This window comes from Polistes dominula, unplaced genomic scaffold (assembly GCF_049000335.1).
Source record: "Polistes dominula isolate Pdom_NZ unplaced genomic scaffold, Pdom_raw_medaka contig_84, whole genome shotgun sequence".
In the NCBI taxonomy this organism is placed as follows: Eukaryota; Metazoa; Arthropoda; class Insecta; order Hymenoptera; family Vespidae; genus Polistes; species Polistes dominula.
Window position 1 is genome coordinate 2,134,029 of NW_028300944.1, and position 20,512 is coordinate 2,154,540.

General features: G+C 28.7%; 1 protein-coding gene across 4 annotated transcripts in view; it reads left to right on the forward strand.

Moving 5' to 3' along the window:
- The window catches only part of LOC107073328 (uncharacterized), a 70,058-nt gene continuing 49,546 nt past the window's right edge, over positions 1-20,512 (forward strand). Inside the window, exons 1-2 of one of the 4 annotated variants that reach the window (XM_089171725.1) lie at positions 1-457; positions 1,184-1,588. The gene's annotated coding sequence lies outside the window, so the exon portion shown is untranslated. The remainder of the gene's footprint in view (positions 458-1,183; positions 1,589-20,512) is intronic. The other 3 variants (XM_089171726.1, XM_089171727.1, XM_089171728.1) reach the window with 3 other exon arrangements.

Consider the following 20,512-nt stretch of genomic DNA (forward strand, 5'->3'; position numbering starts at 1 on the left):
AGCCGTCATTCGACGAACATGCGATTTCATTTTTAAAAGAAGACGAAATAAACAAACGCGTTGCGAAGTAACGTGTGTCCCATCAACCAACCAACCAGCGTGATTTATTGTTCGTTTGCAAACATTGCAACGACTATTTTGTTTATTCCAACCGTATCGACCGTAACAACGACAATGTGTGTTTAAAAAAAAAAACAAAAAAACAAAACAACTAAACTCTCTGTCTGTTCTTCTTTCTCTTTCGTAGTTGATTGAGTAAATCGTTCGACGAAATTAAAAAAAAAGAAAAAAGAAAAATACTTTCAAAGGGGGATGATCGTACGAGTCAAAAGGTTTTAGAAAAAAAAAACAAAAAACAAAAACAAATACTAGACAAAAAGCTTGAAACGAACAAAAAAAAAATACAAAAAAGACAAATCAAATAACGCGGGTACAAAAGTTCGGTAAACGTGTGCGTGTATGTAGCAAAATAAAAAAACACAAAAAAAAACATTGCGTTCGTGTGAAAGTTTCAACAAAGCTAAATTAGATAATTCTTTCGTAAAACGTTCGACAAAATAATTTAGAAAGAAACAAAAAAATCAAATACGGAGTTCCTAAAGGTGGAAGAAAATTTGGTTCTTTTTTTTTTTCTTGAAACAACTCGGAAAACTATACGATTCGTTAGTGAGAAGAAAGTGTTCGAAATAAACTTGTTAACCTTTCTTTTTATTCGAATTTTTTTTCGCGGTTTTATCGAGTAGGAAATATTTTTCAAAATGTTTTCAAGGTTTCGTGATTAATCCGACCAAAAGATAAAATACAAGGATAGTTTTCTTCGCGGTCGTTCAAATTTCCCAAGTTAAATAAAAACGAGAGAAATAATAAAAACGTGACTAGGATTTTGATAAAGGGTTGTTGGATTTGTGCGTACACATATGAATCCTTTTCTTCGTACCTGACTCTATTTATATTGACCAACTCTGAACGAACGTGTAGGACCGATTTACCTCAACTAAAATTATCGGGAGTAACACACGTGTGCATTCACGCACACATTTGGTGCCTGTTGTTAATCGAATACGACCAATAATCGCATTAGATGGCATACTATACGATGAGGACGATTTTAATCGAATAATAATATCGATAACAACATATTGTTCATAATAATTCAATTCTCAAATTCAACTATTATATTTAGGAATATAATCAAAATCTGACAAAATAAGAAAAAGGAAGAAAAAAATGAAAGAGAAAGGAAACAAAACTAAGGGATGATGATCGATAATACGTGTTAATGTACTCGCAGAGTTTTCCCGAGTGTGAAAGGAAGGGTATTATACCTAACAGATGTTCACCTTTAAATGGAAATGGATCAGCATTAGTTACTCGCGACCTTAATACGAATCAGGATCAATTTTCGTACGTTCTCGGTGTTTAAACGTTAAATACTTAAACTGAGAATTAAGTGAATTCTAATTAAAAATGATTTACGTTAATTCTAATTTGGTGTTCATCAACTATCAACAACAACAACAACAACTACAACAACAACTTCAAGTGTTCCAGTAAAATCGTACGGATTTTGTGCTTCGTTAATTTTTAGGTATGCTGATCAATTTAAACCAAATTAATGTAACCAATGATAATTTTTTGTTTTTATTAATTATAAAATTTCTACACCTTGTCAATTATCAACAACAACAACAACTACAACAACAACTACAACTATAACTTGAAGTTTTCCGGTAAGAACGCACGGATTTCATGCTTCGTTAATTTTTGGATATGTTAATGGATAAATTTAAACAAAATTAATGCAACTAATGATAATTTGTATTTTTTTTTTATTAATTATAAGATTCTACACCTTGTCAACTATCAACAACAACAACTGCTGCAACTACAACTATAATTTAAAGTTTTTCAGTAAAAATTTATGAATTTTGTGCTTCGTTAATTTTTGGATATGTTGATGAATTTAAACCAAATTAATGTAACTAATGATAATTTGTATTTTTTTTTTGTTAATTATAAAATTGTACACCTTGTCAACTATCAACAACAATAACTACTGCAACTACAATTTAAAGTTTTCTAATAAAATCTTACGGTTTTTGTGTATGATTAATAAAACATTTGGGTTTGTTGATGATTTTAAACAAAATTAGTGCAATTAATTAATGATAATTTTTTTAATTTCTGTTATTATTTTTTTTTGTTAACAATAAAATTCCTATACCTTGTCAGCAACAACAACTACAACTACAACTTGAAGTTTTTCAGTAGAAACGTACGGATTTTGTGCTTTGTTAATTTTTGGGTACGTTGATGAATTTAAACAAAATTAATCCAACCAATAATAATTAGTTTAATTTTTTTGTTCTTAACTATAAAATTTCTACACCAATACGATCATAATACTATCCTATTTGATGGATAAATCTTTTGAATATAATGAAAAGTGAAAAAGTATTTCAAAGTGATTTTCAAAACGAGATATATTTATGAATCTGATGGTTCGGAAGCCAAAAGCTTTCTCGAACATCCGTAATTTGACGCACACGTTGAACACAATCTCGATGATAGGCATTTTTTCCATCTTTCTATTTTTTTTTTTTTTTTTTTTATATTTGCCAGCACATATCGGCTTTCGATACTCGATTTCATTCGCGAGTCACCTAGCCAAATGGTCCAGACGGGAAAGTACATTTCGTTTTCCTTCTTTTATATTCTCCCGTCCCACCCTTTTCTTTCTTTCTTTTCTTTTACTTTTTTTCTCCACTCTCCAATCTCACGTCGTCCTTCGACGATCGATCGTAAACGTTGTAGGGCCGTTATAAGGACGAATAACTTACGCTCCTGGTTACCATTTCTTTTTCATTTCGTTCGTATCAACCCTTTTTATCGTATGATAAGACGTCAACAAGGAGCAAAGATAAATTCAACAAAAGTTCAACAGTTTTATCTTTTAGTGATTCTATGGACGCATATATGCGCTTAGTAAAAGTTACCAGTGAGATTTTAATGATTGCATATTCGGGTTTATTAATATTAATGTAAAATAATGTTATGTTCGTCTTACTGTTGATAAGAAGTCAACAACAAGCAAAGATGAATTCGATAAAAATAGAATAGTTTAATCGTTTGACTATTCTATGGACGCTTATATGCGCCCGGTAACAGTTACCAGCGTGATATAATGATTGCATATTTGAGTTTATATGTTCGTTTTATCGTTGATAAGACGTTAACAAGAAGCAAAGATAAATTCGAGTAAAATTGAATGGTTTAATTGTTTGACTATTCTATGGACGCTTATATGCGCCCGGTAATAGTTACCAGCGTGATTTTAATGATTGCATATTTGGGTTTATATGTTCGTTTTATTGTTGATAAGACGTTAACAAGAAGCAAAGATGAATTCGATAAAAATAGAACGGTTTAATCGTTTGACTATTCTATGGACGCTTATATGCGCCCGGTAACAGTTACCAGCGTGATTTTAATGATTGCATATTTGGGTTTATATGTTCGTTTTATTGTTGATAAGACGTTAACAAGAAGCAAAGATAAATTCGAGAAAAATTGAATGGTTTAATTGTTTGACTATTCTATAGACGCTTATATGCGCCCGGTTAAAGTTGCCAGCGTGATTTTAATGATTGCATATTCGGGTTTAATAATATTAATGTAAAATAATGTTATGTTTGTTTGAATATTGATTATTGATTTTGAGTATTGTCAGATGAAAATTATATTTATTAAACATAAACTTTAATTATTAAATATTATTAATTATTAGAATCTATTGGATTGTTCGGAACGTAATTTCGTTTTAAATTTATCAAATTTAACTGTTTATGCTCACCTAAAAGGCCTAGGTTTTAGGTTAGGAAGCAAAAATTGTTTTCATTTTCACAAAAGAAAAATTCCGAACAATCCAATAGTTAATAATATCAATTCCACTAATAATAAATTATTTCATCCCTTTAAAACACTTCAGATAAAAGTATTCAGTATCAAATAGTTAATACAAGTAAATAAATTCGTTTTGTGCGAATAAAATAAAAATAAAAATAAAAATGAAAGAAATAAGATAGATTGCATTTGTTGCAATCTATCAAGCTTCAAAACGTTAAACTTATTTTATTGAAATAACGAGTCAAAGAATAAACGGATATATTTCCTCACGGGTAAAATTCTATCTGAAATTGATAACAACGAGGTCAACGGGTTAACGAGACGGGAAACTTGAACCTTTCAAGAATTCAGCGTTTTTACTTGTGGGTATCGTTCCCGTTAGGATATATACAGTGAGTGCAGAAAGTATTCATACACCGATCAATTTGATATAAAATGTTGTGAAATTAACTAATTTTTTATAAACAATGAATTTGTACATATTCTTGAGAGTTTCTACAATAGATATAATGAAATAAAAATCATGGTCGCGAGTCAAAAGTTTTTCGTAAATGAAATGAATAGGAAGAAAAGATTGGAGTTCGCAAATAATAACATTAAAAGACCAATGGAGTACTGGAATCGAGTTATTTTTACAGACGAGAGTAAATTTCATATTTTTGGATCAGATGGACACTGCACTGTATGAAGGAAACAAAATAAAGAATTGAAATCAGAAAACTTGCGACTCACAGTGAAACACGGTGGAGGTTCTGTACTTGTTTGGGATTGCATGAGTGCAACTGGTGTTGGCATGACCATGATACCCTTCATTTTGCAAAAAATTACGTACAGTACTAGCGGATATATCAATATTTCAATTATTTTTAAGATCTTCGACTATTTTTACAGCACTTGTCTTTGGATTCTGTTTTATCATTCTTGTGATGACTCGTCCAGTGTTCTGTTTAATTTTTCGTGAACGTCCATTTCTTGAGTTATTTTGCAGTTCTTTCTTAATTTATACCTATCAATGATACTTTGTATAGTAGATCGAGGTCTGTTTTCTAATTCGCAATATTTCTAATAAACTTTTACATTGATTATGTAAATTAACCCGTTGCACTCGGCAGATTTAAGTGGCAACTCGAGCGGCGCTGATACGGCGCCCCTGGCTGATTTGAATTGTTTTGGTACTCTATCTGCTTATTTACATTTTCTGTCTGTAATTTATACAACAAAATTATTTTTTGTTTCATTATATCTATTGTAGAAATTCTGAAGAATATGTACAAATTCATTGTTTATAAAAAATTAGTTAATTTGACACGATTTTATTTCAAATTGTTCGAGGTACGAATACTTTCTACACAAACTGTATACAGAGAAACAGAATGAGGTTAGAAGATGGGGAAAAGGAAAATAAAGAAACGTAAAAAGATTGGTTTGAGTTAAAATTCCTAACAATAATCTTATCTTGACTTTATTCAACAATCTTTTAACGCGAGATAAAGTAACAAGGAAGGAAAAAAGTATTTAAAATTTAATCTCGTTTAAACGTTTCAGTTTCACGTTGGAAATTCCTTTCTCCTTAGAGAGAAAGAGAAAGAGATAGAGAGAGAGAGAGAGAGGAAGAAAGAGAAGAACAAACAAAAAAGGAAAGAAAAAATAAAAATATCTACCAAAAGAAGTTAACTGAAAAAAAAATCCTCCTTTTAAAGAAATTGTTTATCAAAACTTAACAAATATTGATCTAACGTATCGATATCGTGTATCTGCAAAAAAATGAGCTTTTATTTGTCAGAGAAGAAACAAAAAATAGGAAAAGTTAGACTCGTTTTTTTTTTCTCTTTTTTTATCTACGTACGATGAGTCGACCCTTATCATCAACGACGAACCAAAATCCCTGTAAGTAGTAGTCTCTCTCGTTTTCTTTCTCATTTCTGTGACCTTCTTCAATTTCTACCTACCTAAGGCTACTATCCTTAACTACGATTCTCATTTTCTTTACGACAAAATAAAATACGAGATTTTGATGATAAAATTAAAATAATAACGTAATAAGAAAAATAATAAAAACAAGTCAAAAATAAAACAAATAAAATAATTAAAAAAATAATTATTCAATTTATATTATTAATATAAATAAACCAATCAGAAAATAAAGTAAAATAAAATAAAATGAAATAATAATAAGAAAAATTATTATTCCATTTATATTATTAATATAAATAAACTAATAAAAACAAACAAATAACAAAATAAAATAAAATAAAATAAAAAGAAATAATAATAAGAAAAATAATTATACCAATTATATTATTAATATAAATAAACTAATAAAAAAAAAATAACAAAGTAAAATAAAATAAAATAAAATAAAATGAAACGATATGACGAAGTGCAGATTAATAATTAATCATTTTTCAAGTGTAAAATATAAATTTATAAAATGAACGAGTTGTACAAATTAATTATTTTCATCGTTAATTATTTCGTAGAAAAATAATAAACGTGTACTCCCATCGGTAATTATAAATTATTATGAATGATTACAAAATTATACGAAATATATTTCTGTTCTAATTTCATTTTTTTTTGTTCCAGTGAATATTTTTAATTAACGCCGTAGTTACATTAGTATAAAGAAAATGACGAGGACGTTAAAATATCGTTCCATTATCTAGCAATAGCTGAGAAAATACGAGAGTTTAATCGTCGCAGCATGGCACTCTTTTTAAAAGCTCATTTTTCCTTACTCTTCATTTTCCCCAAGAAAGAAAGAGTTTTTTTTCGCATTTTGTTGTTTATAATAATTTGCGTTAGTTTTCTTTATATTCTGTATATATAACACGTCACTCAAAAAGTCTTCGATCTAACTAGGAAAAACAAATTTTTTTTTATAGAAATTCCATTTTATTCATCAACATACTCTCCTTCTAGAATGATACATTCATTCCAACCCACCTCAAACTTTTCGATGCCCTTTATGTAAAACGACTTGTCTTTGTTCTCAAAATAGTCCTCAGTTTCGGCAATTACTTCTTCATTTGAGCCAAATTTCTTTTCCTAGAGCATGTTTTTCATGTCTGCCTAAAGCCAGTAGTCGCTGGGGACCAAATCTGGAGAGTACAGTTGGTAGGGAAGCAATTCAAAACTTAATTCATTCAATTTAACCATCGTTAACCCGTTGGTGTTTCTGGTCCGGTGTGAACAAACGCGGCACCCACTTCGAAAGCAACTTGTGCATACCCAAATTTTCATGTCAAATTGTAAAAACACTACTTTCTGATCTCTTTAAAGTGTCAGCTATCTCACACAACTTCATTTTGCTGTCTTTCAAAACTATTGTGTGGACATTTTTGATGTTTTCCGGAACAACTGCCGAATTTAGGCGACCAGAGCGTTCAGCATCATCTGCGCTTGTACGACCGCGTTTAAATTCAACATACCAGTAAATAATAGTTGATTTCCCTAGTGCAGAATCCCCTTAATGCTTATCAAGCCACTGTTTGGCTTCAACAGTATTTTACCCCATCAAAAAACAGTGTCTAATCAACACACAAAATTCCTTGCTATTCATGGTCTTGAAAATTACAAAACTGGGATCACTAAAACGACCGTAACTTCTAAACTAGTGGTCAGAATGCCATGTAATTTTAACAGGTTCTGTTCGAAGGTTCGTATTACACGAAAATTACGTGGGTTTTTCAACAGTGTTGCCATAAATATGTCAGACCAATGACTTATTGAATGACGTGTTATATATCGTTGAAATAATAAAAATATCAACAACGTATGAAAATAAAATGAAATAAAAATAAATGTGGAAAATGATACTCTCGGTAATTTATTTGTCGAACACTGTTTTACTCTCTCTCTCTTTTCTCTCTCTCTCCATTATTTTTCTGTGATTTTAGAGATACTCGAGCGTATATCAACGCCGTGTGAATCAACCGTATCAATTATTTCGTGTAAAAGCTACCGAAGCGTGATTATTTCGAGTTAACAAAGTGGCAATGATTTGTCAATGAAAAAAAAAAAGAGCAAGAGATTAATTGAAAAAAAGAATAATTTGTTATCAGGAAAGCAAAATGTTCATTTATTTTCTTACTTCACTTTTGTTCTTTTTGAAAATGGGTTTGTTAAAAGGAAAAAAAAAAATCAATGGTAATGGAAAATAATGAATGAAAGATCATATTGATTTTTCTTACCATTCGTAGAAAGTGTCTAACACACACAAGAAAAAGAACAAATTTTGGTAAAAAAAAAAAAAAAAAAGAAAAGGGTTTCGTCAACAAGAGGGATGGTTTTGTAGTAAAAGATAAGAAAAAAAAGAAGACATTTGGAGGTTAATTTTGGTGAACTACTTATCTTCTCTTCCGGTAAAAACTCTGACACGATATTGCTTTCGAAAAGGTTTGTTTTTCTTTTCTATTGTAGAAACAAGTGACAAAAGAATAAAAAATATCACCACCAGTAAAACTCTAAGATGCTTATATACGATTGAGTACTCACGTGGTGAGAATAAACTTGATACTTCAATGAAAACTTTTTTAATTGTTTTCTCGTGTCTTCAAATAAAATAGATGAAAAAAAAAAAAAGAACCTTGGTCGACAAGTTTTTTTTTCTTTTCGTATAACAAAAGCTAGCCCAACTGAAAGAGCATTGAAATTACAAAGAGTTTTTCTAAGTAACTAGGAAAAAAAAAGATAGAAAAAGACAGACAGAGAGAGAGAGAGAGAATGAGAGAGAGAATATGTGGATTAGTCTGTTTGGTATTCTTGGCTTTTTGCGATTAGTTCATTCACAGCAAGGATTCAAAGGTTCTTTTTCTTTGTTTTGTTTTGTTTTGTTTCTTTCAACTCAGCCTACTTTATTTTTGTCATTTCCTTTCGATTAAAAACCATCTGCATAGAATGACAACATTATTTTCATACTTAACATAAATATTTATTTATTATACAATTATTTCATTTATATATATATTTAATTATTTAATTAATTATTGTATAACGTTGTCAAGTATGAAATTTGTAATTATTAAAATGTATATTTTCTTTAACATATTAAATGTGTGTGATGTTTAGTAACATGCATGTATCGTAAAATATAATTAATTGAATTGAATTAAATTAAATAATATTTGAAAAAAGTATTAAAAATTCTATCCCTAGTAGCAGAAAATATTGAAAAATATTGAATACATGAATACACACGATAATAATTAAATAATTAATATTAAAAAGATATTTAATGTTTTTTTAATATTAACACGTTCAGTGCCAAGCTCTTTTTATTTGACTTGTCATTCAGGCTATTTAATTTTGCTTTAACAAAATCAACCGTTACACATATAATTATTAATTATTATTTATTAATTTATAAATTAATTAAAAATAATTAATTCATAATTAATTATTATATAAATAATTATTATTAAGTGTTATATATAACAATTAAACAAACTTATGTGCTTTGTTTTATACTGCATTTTGTAATAATGCATCAATATTTTAATAGAAATATTCTATTATAAAATTAAATTTGTTATAAACATATATTTTCAGTGTATTAAATAAATATGTCTAATGGTAAGTGTACCATCTGTGGTACACGTGGCCTGAAGAACAAGCTTAACGTGTACCACCGGTGGTACACGTGACACGGAACGTGTTAAATACACATTGATTCAATATTCTTCAATATTTTGTACTACTAGGGTATTTTATTTGTATGTCAAAGATTTTCTCTTTGTTTTATAACTTTTTTTTATTTTATCCAATAAAATAAAAGGTTCGTATCTATGAACTTATAATAGTTATTACAAATACTTGAGAAAAGCTCGAAAAAGATTAGAACTCGGTATAGGAAGTAAAACTGTTTAAACTGAGATGAATAAAATTCAAAGGAGAATCAATCTATCTTCTTCTATCTCGCTCTCTTTTTCTCTATCTCTCTGTCTCTCTCTATCTCTCTTAATATCACTCTATCTATCTCTTGAAACTGTCGATTGAAAAGAAACAGATAAGTTTATCTACTTTCTTTTCACTTAGGATATGATTAATTCCAAGTTTCTCAAAAGACACACTATTGAATCTTTTTGAAGACAGAAATAACATTTCTTATCGATAATGATTCCCGTGAATTTAATCTATTAACTCTGATTGACGAGTATACTCGTCATGAAGAAATATATATTGACAAGTATACCCGTCATGAAGAAATATACTTATGGGTATACTCGTAATGAAGAAATATATACTGACGAATCTACTCGTCATGAAGAAATATATATTGACAAGTATACCCGTCATGAAGAAATATATATTTACAAGTATACTCATCATGGAGTAGTGTATTGATGAGTATACTCGTCACAGAGAAATGTATTGACGAGTATACTCGTCATGCGTATAAAGCAGTGACCATTGGCCATTTAAATTGTAATTTTTGAGATAAACAAAAAGAAAAGACTATGAAATATATATTTTTTCATTTATTTATGTATAAAGTACAAAAATTTGTACCTTTAGCTTTAAAAAAATACGTTTGACGTATTTATACGTCCCACCCGATTAACAGGTTAATATTAAAAAAGGAAGAAACATTAATCTTATAATTTCTAGTTCTGTCAATTTATTCGAAATCTTATTAATAAGTTAATTGTAATTGACGAGTACACTCGCGTCATGGAGAAGTGCATTGACGAGTATACACGTGATGAATATAAAGTAGCTAGCATTGGCTATTTAAATTGTAATTTTGGATAAAAAAAAAACATATTCTCAAATTTCAATATGTTTCAAGCTCGACTTATTCTTTGATTGACGAATATACTCGTCATGGAGAAGTGCATTGACGAGTATACTCGTCATGCGTATAAAGTAGCTAGTATTGGCAATTTAAATTGTAATTTTGGAAAAAACAAAACATATTCTTAAATTTCAATATGTTTCAAGCTCGACTTACTCTTTGATTGACGAATATACTCGTCATGGCCTGATTCTGGCGACACAAATCGGTGCGCATTCTCAAACGAGGACACCACAGTTAACTGGTTTATAGACATTCTAAGAAGTAAATACTACTAGAAATATACTTAATCGAAAAACTATCAAGAAGAAAAGTAAATGTTTACATTAACCTCGTTTTTTTTTTGTTCTATTTTTTCTTCAAAAACGACTTTACTGAGCTTTACAACTTCTTATTCCTTCTTGTGACGACACCAACTTTCTTCTTCTCTATAGTGAACTATACTTTTTATTTTACTACACAGTACGTACTTACGAGAATATCTCACGAAAAAGCTCTGTATCACGCTTTTAAATGTATAAAACGATAAAAAAAAAGAATAACAAAAATGTGAAGTGGTAGTACACAATGGAAGTATCACAATAGAGAATATCGAGTCAAGTGTAACGGCTGAAAAAAAAATCTTACAAGATAACCAACCATTTTAAAGTAATCATTTTATCTATAAAATAAATAAAAATAATAAAAAAAAATACTTTCAACGATATTTCTCGTACCAAGGATTATAAAAAAAATAAAGTTACCAGATATCAAATCATTTTACTGTATAAATAAATAAAATAAATCTAACTTATACAAAAACTTTAAAAGATATTTCTCACCCTGGGGATTGGTAAAGAATAAAACTTATTAGATAACAAAAATCATTTTAAAGTAATCATTTTATTTAAAATATAAATAAAACTAATAAATTTAAATGATATTTTTCACGTAGAAAAGTTGGAAAAGAGCAAAAATGACAAGATAAACACTTTGAAAGAATTAATGTTCTCTTCATAGAAAGATAATAAACGTCACGTGTAAGAAAGCTCTTAAATTATGCCACTCACATTATATTAACGTTCTTAGAAACGATACCGCGATATTTAATAAGCTCTTAACGAAATAGTCGAGTTACACAAGAAGTGTCTTGTTATACCACCTGTTACACTGTCTGTAAATGTCTATATGTTTTCTACAAACATAACCTATGTTTGAACAATTTCCTACCTAACCTCACACATGAAACAAAATACACGAAATAATAGAACAAATAAAATTTCAAATTGAATATACAACAAAAAAAGAACATGTGTGCATATCACACAAGTAAGAAGTTAAACCTTCAAATAATCAAGTTACGAGGATAATTTATTATATTATATTATTTATACTTTTAATTTGTAATTATTTATTTAATTATTAATTTAATTATAACAGTTCGCGCCTGTTCGTATGCAACCCTTCAGACACACTTTGGAAATGTTGCTTGCGAGTGCCATCTACTAGGACGGTATTTTTTTGCAGTCAAAACCGTTTATACACGTATGTATGACGGGTTGCCTATCTTTCGGGCAGAAAAAAAATTCCTTTCCGACAGATGACGCTCGCAAGCAACATTTTCAAAATGTGTCTGGAGGGTTGCATTCATACAGGCGCGCATTTTTATAATAATTACAAAGAAAGTAAATAATAAAACACTTTTAAAAATGTTTGCAAATCAAATATTTTTATAAATAATGATATGTTTGTCTCTTTTCTTTTTCTTACTTAGTATTAAGGCTGTTTTTTTCCCCATTACATCACCGCGTTTCATTTTTTCAAATCACACCCATTCTAAAGAAGTTTTCACTTCAAAAAAAAGGTATTTAAAGTGAATAAAACGATCTAGGAACAATGGTGAAAACGATCGAATTCAATTTCCATTTTGAATCGTTAAAAACCGATTGAGAATGATAAAAGGGATCTCGTTAGATGGATAAAGGATGAAAGCAGGTAAGAAAGAGTGTTAAAAAAAAAAAAAGATAATGAAGAGACTCGAATAAGAATAATCGATCACACTGAGAAAAATGATAAAAGGAACAAAAAAGATAAGAAGAAAAAAGGATTCTCGTAAGTTGCAGGACGTTGAAGACAATATTATTACGTCATTCGAAGTTTCGATCTAAAACGAATGAGTTTAACTTCATGAATAGTTGAAAGAATTTAGCGTGAAATGCTTCAAAATGATTTCTTATATACATATTATATACATGTATATAAAAAAGTACATAATATATATGTATCACTAGTGACAGAACTACGTGGGAAGCCAAAAGTTGGTCGTTCTTTTTGGTTTGTCGTTTAAATCTTTTTATTTTTTTTTTTTTTGTATTTTTTTCTTTCTTTTTTTTTGAAGAAATAAGAGGAAAAAAAAATAAATGGAAGGAAGAAAGGAGGAAAGGAAAAGCAAAGTTCTCGACAAAATTGTGAATGCAAAAGGAAAAGAATGAGATAATGGAATCATTCTAGCGTGGATTTACGACTTATCTTGTTTCTTTTTTTTTTACCTTCTTTTATTTTTCTTTTTTTTTCTTGTTCAACTGACGAATATATTTTTCGTTTCTTCTTCAAGATTTCTTTTCGGATATGTGTGTTTTATTCTTTTTTCTTTTATTTATTTAGTACGTTTCTCAATAGTCTACAGAACCTGACGTGCATGCAAGATTAAAAATTGGTCAAAAAAATATTCTTCCTTTTTATCGTGAATGAAAAATTGACGGAAGTAAAAAAGAAAAAAAAGGAAGGAAATTCAATCCAGAATTGATTTGAAAGGATAAAATATGAGAATCGAAAAAATGTCACTAATATTTTATATTTAGGATTATTAATAATACCTTTCATCATATCATATTTGAATTTTTCCTTTTTTTTATAGAAGTTTCATGAGATTGCATTAAAATATTTGAATATTTCTTTCTTCTTATATTTTTTTTTTAAATTTAATAATATTATATTTTAAAAAAATATATTATAACAATCAAAAGTAATAAAAATTTATCTTATTATAACATATTTTTTAAATATTTTATATTTTAAATATTAAAAATTGTATATTTTAAGAATATAATAAGGTAAATAAATTATATTTTATTTTATTTTTATTTTTAATTTATATTTCATATTTTAAATAATCAAAATTTTATATTTTTAAAATATAATAAAGTAAATAATAAATTAAATTAAAAAAATTTTAAAAAGTAATTAAAATTTACCTTATTATATTTTTAAATTTTATTTTATATTTTATTTTTAATAATATTTTATATTTTAAATATTAAAAAATTTATATTTTATAAATATAATTAGGTACATAAATAATATTTTATATTTTATTTATATTTTTTTATTATATTTTTGTTTATATTTTTTATTAGATTTAATATTTTAAATATTAAAAATTTTATATTTTAAAAATATAATTAATTAAATAAATTATATTTTATATTTTATATTTTATATTGTACATTTTATTTTATTTTATATTTTGAATATTACAAATTTTATATTTTAAAATTATAATGAAGTACATAATCAATTTTATTTATTTATTTTAAGAATATATTTAAGGTAAATAATATATTTACCTTATTAATAATTAAATATATAAAAAAATAATATATATATATTTTATTTATATTTTAAATATTAAAAATTTTATATTTTAAAAATATAATAAGGTAAATAATTTATATTTTATGTTTTATATCCTATTTTATTTTTAATTACATTTTATATTTTAAATATTAAAAATTTGATATTTTAAGAGTATAGTAAGGTATAATAATAATAAATGTAATTTATTTATTTTTAAAATAAATTTACCTTTATTACTATTTTTAAAATAATAAATTTATCTCAAATAAATTTTAAAAATCAAAATTAATTAAAATTTCTTCGATGAATACATTCACATTTAATTTGTATCAATGAAAAATTAAAAAACTCTTTTAAAAAATGAATTTAACAATTTTCTTTAATAAATTAATGTTTTTTTTTGTCAGCAAAAAATTTTGATTACTTTTCAATCCCCCTAATATTAAATTGTTACTTTAATAGATTCAACAAAAATAAACGTAGATACAATTTTCTTTTTTTTCTTTATCGTTTAAAGGAATTATTTGAAAGATTTAAAATGAAATACTTCGTTTGAAAATTCTGATACCATTGAATAAATTTAATGGAAGGTTTTATTGTCTACAGAATCGATTACAACAAAAAACTAACAGTTCACACAGATGAACTTTACTCGATGTCCAACTTCCATTTAACGCGGAAATGTTGGTTTGACGATTATCGAAAACTTTTCTCTGAACAAACTTTAATAAAAAAAAAAAAAAAAAAACAAGAAAGTAAAAATAGATCTACTAAAACGTATTAGATAATAAAAACATACTACCACGGTAGAAAACATAAATTCGTGTCGCAGGTGTAGGAATTTTTTTCAAAGAGAGAATTAAAGTAGACAGAAAGAAAAATAAAGAACCGTGTTGATGAAAATATACGAGCACTCAACTGAAGCTTAAAACTTCGAACAGGACGACTATGACGGAAAAGAGTCGAGAAAATTTTTTCTCTTTTTTTTTTTTTTTTATCCCGACATTGTTCACAAAAAGAAAAGAAAATGGATAGAAAGAAAACACTTCGATGATCCCCTCCAAGTGGAATACTTTTGTATTGTTTACCGATAAATAACAAAAAGGAAAAATATGGAATATTAACACGTTGAGCGCCATGTCAGCCATTGATGACTGACATTAGACTTTCCGTTAAGGCCGTGTCCATCACAGGTGAATGACACTTTCAACTATTTTTTCAATACAAACTTCAACTACACCAAGAACTTCATAAAATAATCAATTAAGGCAATGTCAATAAATTACTCAGCTCACGATTGCAGTCTAGGCGCTTCAAAATTAAGATGTGCAGGACAATCATCCTACCTACTCCTTTATGGTACCGAAACATGATAACTTAGAAAAAGATTAAGGCTTTTCGAAAATAAAGTTGTTCGTAAAATGTTCGGTACAAAACGTGATGAGGAAACGGGTGAATGGAGAAAACCCCATAACGTAGAAGTACACCGACTGTAAAACAAAACCGGACATCATTAACGTCGTAAAATCACGCCAATTAAGATGGGCAGGTCACGTGGCGCGCATGGGGGTGGATCGAATGACGCATAAAATACTGATCGGTATACTGAACGGGAAAAGACCACTGGGTAGACCGAGACGTAGATGGAAGGACAATATTATTTCGGGATCTTAAAGAAATTGGCTACGAAAACCGCGAATGGAGGGGTCCGCGCTCAGGGACGAGAACACTGGCCGGAATTTGGTATTTGCGGCAATGAACTTTCGAGTTCCTAATATCAATTAACCCCTAGCACTATTTTCACGAGTCTGACTCGTGATGAAAGTTTTAGGTCAGACTTGAATATCACAAGTCAGGCTCGTTATTAAATTTCATGTTAAACGTGAATATCACGAGTCTGGCTCGTAATCGATTGTTTCGGACCAAACATGAATATCACGAGTCGTATTCGTGCTCTTAATCTTGGTAAAGTATGAATGTTGAGTGAGATCTTATTCTTCGATATAGTTTAATTCTTTTTGAAACTACAAAAGCAAATTCTAACACATAGCAACTGTCGTAATCGTAAAATGTCAAAATTACGAGTAAGTGAAAATTCCATTCCTCGATAATACAAAACGTCTAACAGTCAGTCTGAAATACATAGACGGTTGCTTCTCACGAAGATATCACACGCTACCTTCGCTAATTGTAATTTTCATTGAAACGAGGAAGAAAGCACGCGAGAAATGTTAAAGAAAGAACGAAAGTAAATGAGAACGGAAAGTATTAATGAAACTAGAACGAACGTTAAGGGATGAAACTATAGTATTTTCAAGAAACAAATGGTGACTTGTGATATTGTAAAAACGTGCCTATAACTTCTATTATTCTTTTTCTTTTTCTTAAGATGAAGATGAAGTTTTTTTTATTTTTTTATTTTTTATTTTTTTTATTTCTAATTTTAAAACCAGCATTTATCGATCCTTCTACATAAATTTACTGTGTCAAGGTTCGCCTGAAACATTTAAACGTTTTGTGAATAAAATTACAAAATGACGTATTAAATCGTGCTTCGTTTGAATATTAAAAATAAGAAATAAAATAATGATATTATATCAGAGTTCATCCATTATTTCTCGATGATGATACTCCTGTTATTCGCAGTAATATAACATAAATTGAATTTGATAACCCAAGTAATATCGATTGTCAAGAGACTCGCACACGTGATGGTTTATGCTCACGAAGACCTACTTTTGAATGAGCACGAAGACCTCGAAAACATTTTTTTTTTTTTAACAGTCGAACGAGTACTGAATTTAACGAGAAGTAAGAGCAGAAGAAGAAGAAGAAATTAAAAACCAAAATGATAAAATAAGAAAAAAAGGGGGAACGAAGATATCTAACAATGATGATACCAACGCGAAAAATAAAACGAAATATCGAAATAAAACAACCCTCGAGCGTGGGTTTTTCCCGTTAACGAACCCCTTTTCCCATATTTCTTTTTTTTTTTCATTCTTTTATCTTTCTTTCATTCTTTTCATTGAAAAGTTTTTCGTAACTACGATTTCCTATAAAAAAAAAAAATGGGAAGTTGGTAGAAAAAATCATAAAAAAAAAAAAGAAATTCCATTTCAATATCGAACATCTTTGTATTGTAAGTTTTGTTATAAAAATAACCGTGTTCGATTAAAAATTTTTATTTTTTTATAGAAAAATCAAAAATTTTTACTTCATTGGATGAGAAAAAATAAAGAAAAGTAAAAAACTGAAGATAGATAAAGATACGATAGCATAAGTGTACATCTGTTGCGATAAAAATTTCGAATTTTGATCTGTCGCGACACTACGTCTTGCATTTCACGACACCCTTGGAATTTAATACCTCCGACATCCGCATTCTTCTTCCTCCTCTTCTTCCTTTTTCTCTCTATCCTTTCACTGGGATATTCCACGTAGAAGCTTGCTTTATTTCGAGCTCGTTCTATGATAAGGATATTGCAACCGATATATCGAGAAGACTTTAACGATGCTACACCAAAGATTTTATCACCAATGCTAAAATAATAATAAGTAAATAAATAAATCAAAACTATACTACTGTAATATATGTGTGTATTTATGTGTGATTGCATACTACGAAACGTATTAATTACAAAAAGAAACTTCAATTTTTATCATTATTTATAAAAACATTACGCCTGTAGAGATGCAACCCTCCAGACATACTTAAAATTGTTGCTTGCAAGCGCCATCTATTGGGTCGGAATTTTTTTATTGCCCAAACTGTTTATACAAGTGTGTATTAATGGTTGCCTATCTTTTGGGCAAAAACAACATTTCATCACAATAGATGACGATCGTAAGAAACCTTTTGAGGTGTGTCTAGAGGGTTGCATCAATACAGGCGCACATTTTTATAATTCTTAAATAAATAATTAGAAAAAAAATATCATGTGGGCAGATCACACGTGTTAGAAGTGAAACCTTCGAAAAACTAAGTTTCGAGAGAAAGAGACGACTGCAGAATATCAGGAGTAGGATAATTGTTGGGTTTATTTGTTATATTATTATTATTATATTCTTGTTATCACATTCAAAAATTATTATACGTTTTATTGAAAACACATATAAATAGATAACATATTACACAGCAAGCAAGTTCTCAATTCAAAGAAATGAGACGAGTTGCTTCTGGTAACTAAAAAATGCATGGAAGCTAAACACCTCTGTTAGTGTAGTAAATACCTCTATAGTAAGGTTTTTTCCGAAAAGTAGTGAGGTTTCTTCCGATAAGTTCGTAGGGTTTTTCCGATAAGTCCGTAGAGTCTTTCCGATAAGTCCGTAGGGTCTTTCCGATAAGTCCGTAGGGTCTTTCCGATAAGTCCGTAGGGTGTTTCCGATAAGTCCGTAGGGCGGTTCCGATAAGTCCGTAGGGCGGTTCCGATAAGTCCGTAGGGTCTTTCCGATAAGTCCGTAGGGTCTTTAGAAAAAATAGAAGTAATAAAGAAAAATAGAAAAGAAATGACACGTTTGGTAAAAAAAAAAACATACCACGCACCTTCTTTGTTTATGTCGACCGTCGCTTCGTTTGGACCTTATACTTTTGTCGCATACCTACGTGCTTATCTCTGTCTATTCTTTTACCCTTCTATCGCTTCTACCTACAAACATTTCGAGTATCGAAAGAATATGTGTGTTTACGCTTTGTAGTATGCAGTCGCACACAAACACACACATATACAACCAGGAGCGATAACTACGAAACATAGCATAAAAAGGAGACCGAGAATAGGAAAAAGTGTATAGCTATATTCTGTCTCATTCCCTCGCAGTCTAAATCCTATGTTTGTCTCTTTTTCTCTCATTATTTAGTATGGCTGCCGTTTCATAGCTTTGTTACATAGCTCCGTTTCCGTTTATCTACTTTTCAGATCACTCCCATTCTAAAGAAGTTTTCACTTTAAAAGTAAAAATAAAATTATAATAATATTATACAATAAATTATGCTACTTTTGATACTATGCACTCGTCTCATTTTTTTGAAACTTGTTTTTTTTGAAGGTTTCACTTCTAACTTGTATGATCTGCACACATGTTTTCTTCTTTGTTTGTTTATTTATTTATCACCACTTTTGATTTGTAAATAACTATGATACATTGGTCAACTTGTTCACTGGTTAGAAAAAAAAAGTTATCTCTCGTGAAGGCTATATATTTTGAATGGTAACGAGAATATAGCGTGAAATAACCAAAAGGATAGATACAAAAAAAAAAAAAGAAATAAACGAGAAGAATGTGAGGCAAAGTGAAATGCAAACTTTGAGAGATACCCAAGAGGATATTCTTCCGTTTTTAAGATCATCTTTTTCAATTTCACTTTACACTTTTCTTCGTAGTGGATCGTAGTGGATCGTAGAAGAAACGTACGTTAATTTGAGAAAATATGTTTTAACTTTACTTTATATAGTTGAATAGCAATGACAATATTTGTCTAAGAAAAATATTATATTTTACGTTTAGTCGAAAATACAAAAAAAAAGAAAAAAAAGAAGGAAATAAAACGTGTGTACTGTACCATATGCATGCACATAAATAATATCTACATATGAACTGATTATTATAAAAGTAACGTGATAAATTTCTAAATAAATTAGTAAAATGTTTAATTTGACAGCTTTAAAAATCCTAAAACATTATTCTACTTTCTGTAATCTGTTATCCATATTTTTAAATTTAATTTAACGCAAACCTTTCGATATTTCGAATCGAACATAAATGGATGTACTACAGTTTCCAAATAAACGGCTCATATATATGTTATATCGTGTAAGTTGAACATCTATAAATTTAGGTGGAAGGTAGGACAATTTATTGTTAAGTCAGGTAGAAGTACTGGCTTGCTTACTTGTTTGCTTGGTTCGTTGCTTGTTTGCTCGCTGGTTTGAGATTGTTTGGATAATACTGCTAACGGGCTCGTTCGGTATCCACATACCATACTGTCTAATAGCAAGGATTTTCTAACTATTAGAAACAGTAAACCACACGGGACTAGAAACAATTTAGAAAAGTATGTTTAACTCGATTTTATATCTTCTTTCATGAAATACAAATAAATGTTTATTAGTTGAAATGAAATATAAAATTGTAGGTAAGGAAAAATCTCTTCTACGATTGAAGATTCGATACATTAAAATATATTTCTGGAGA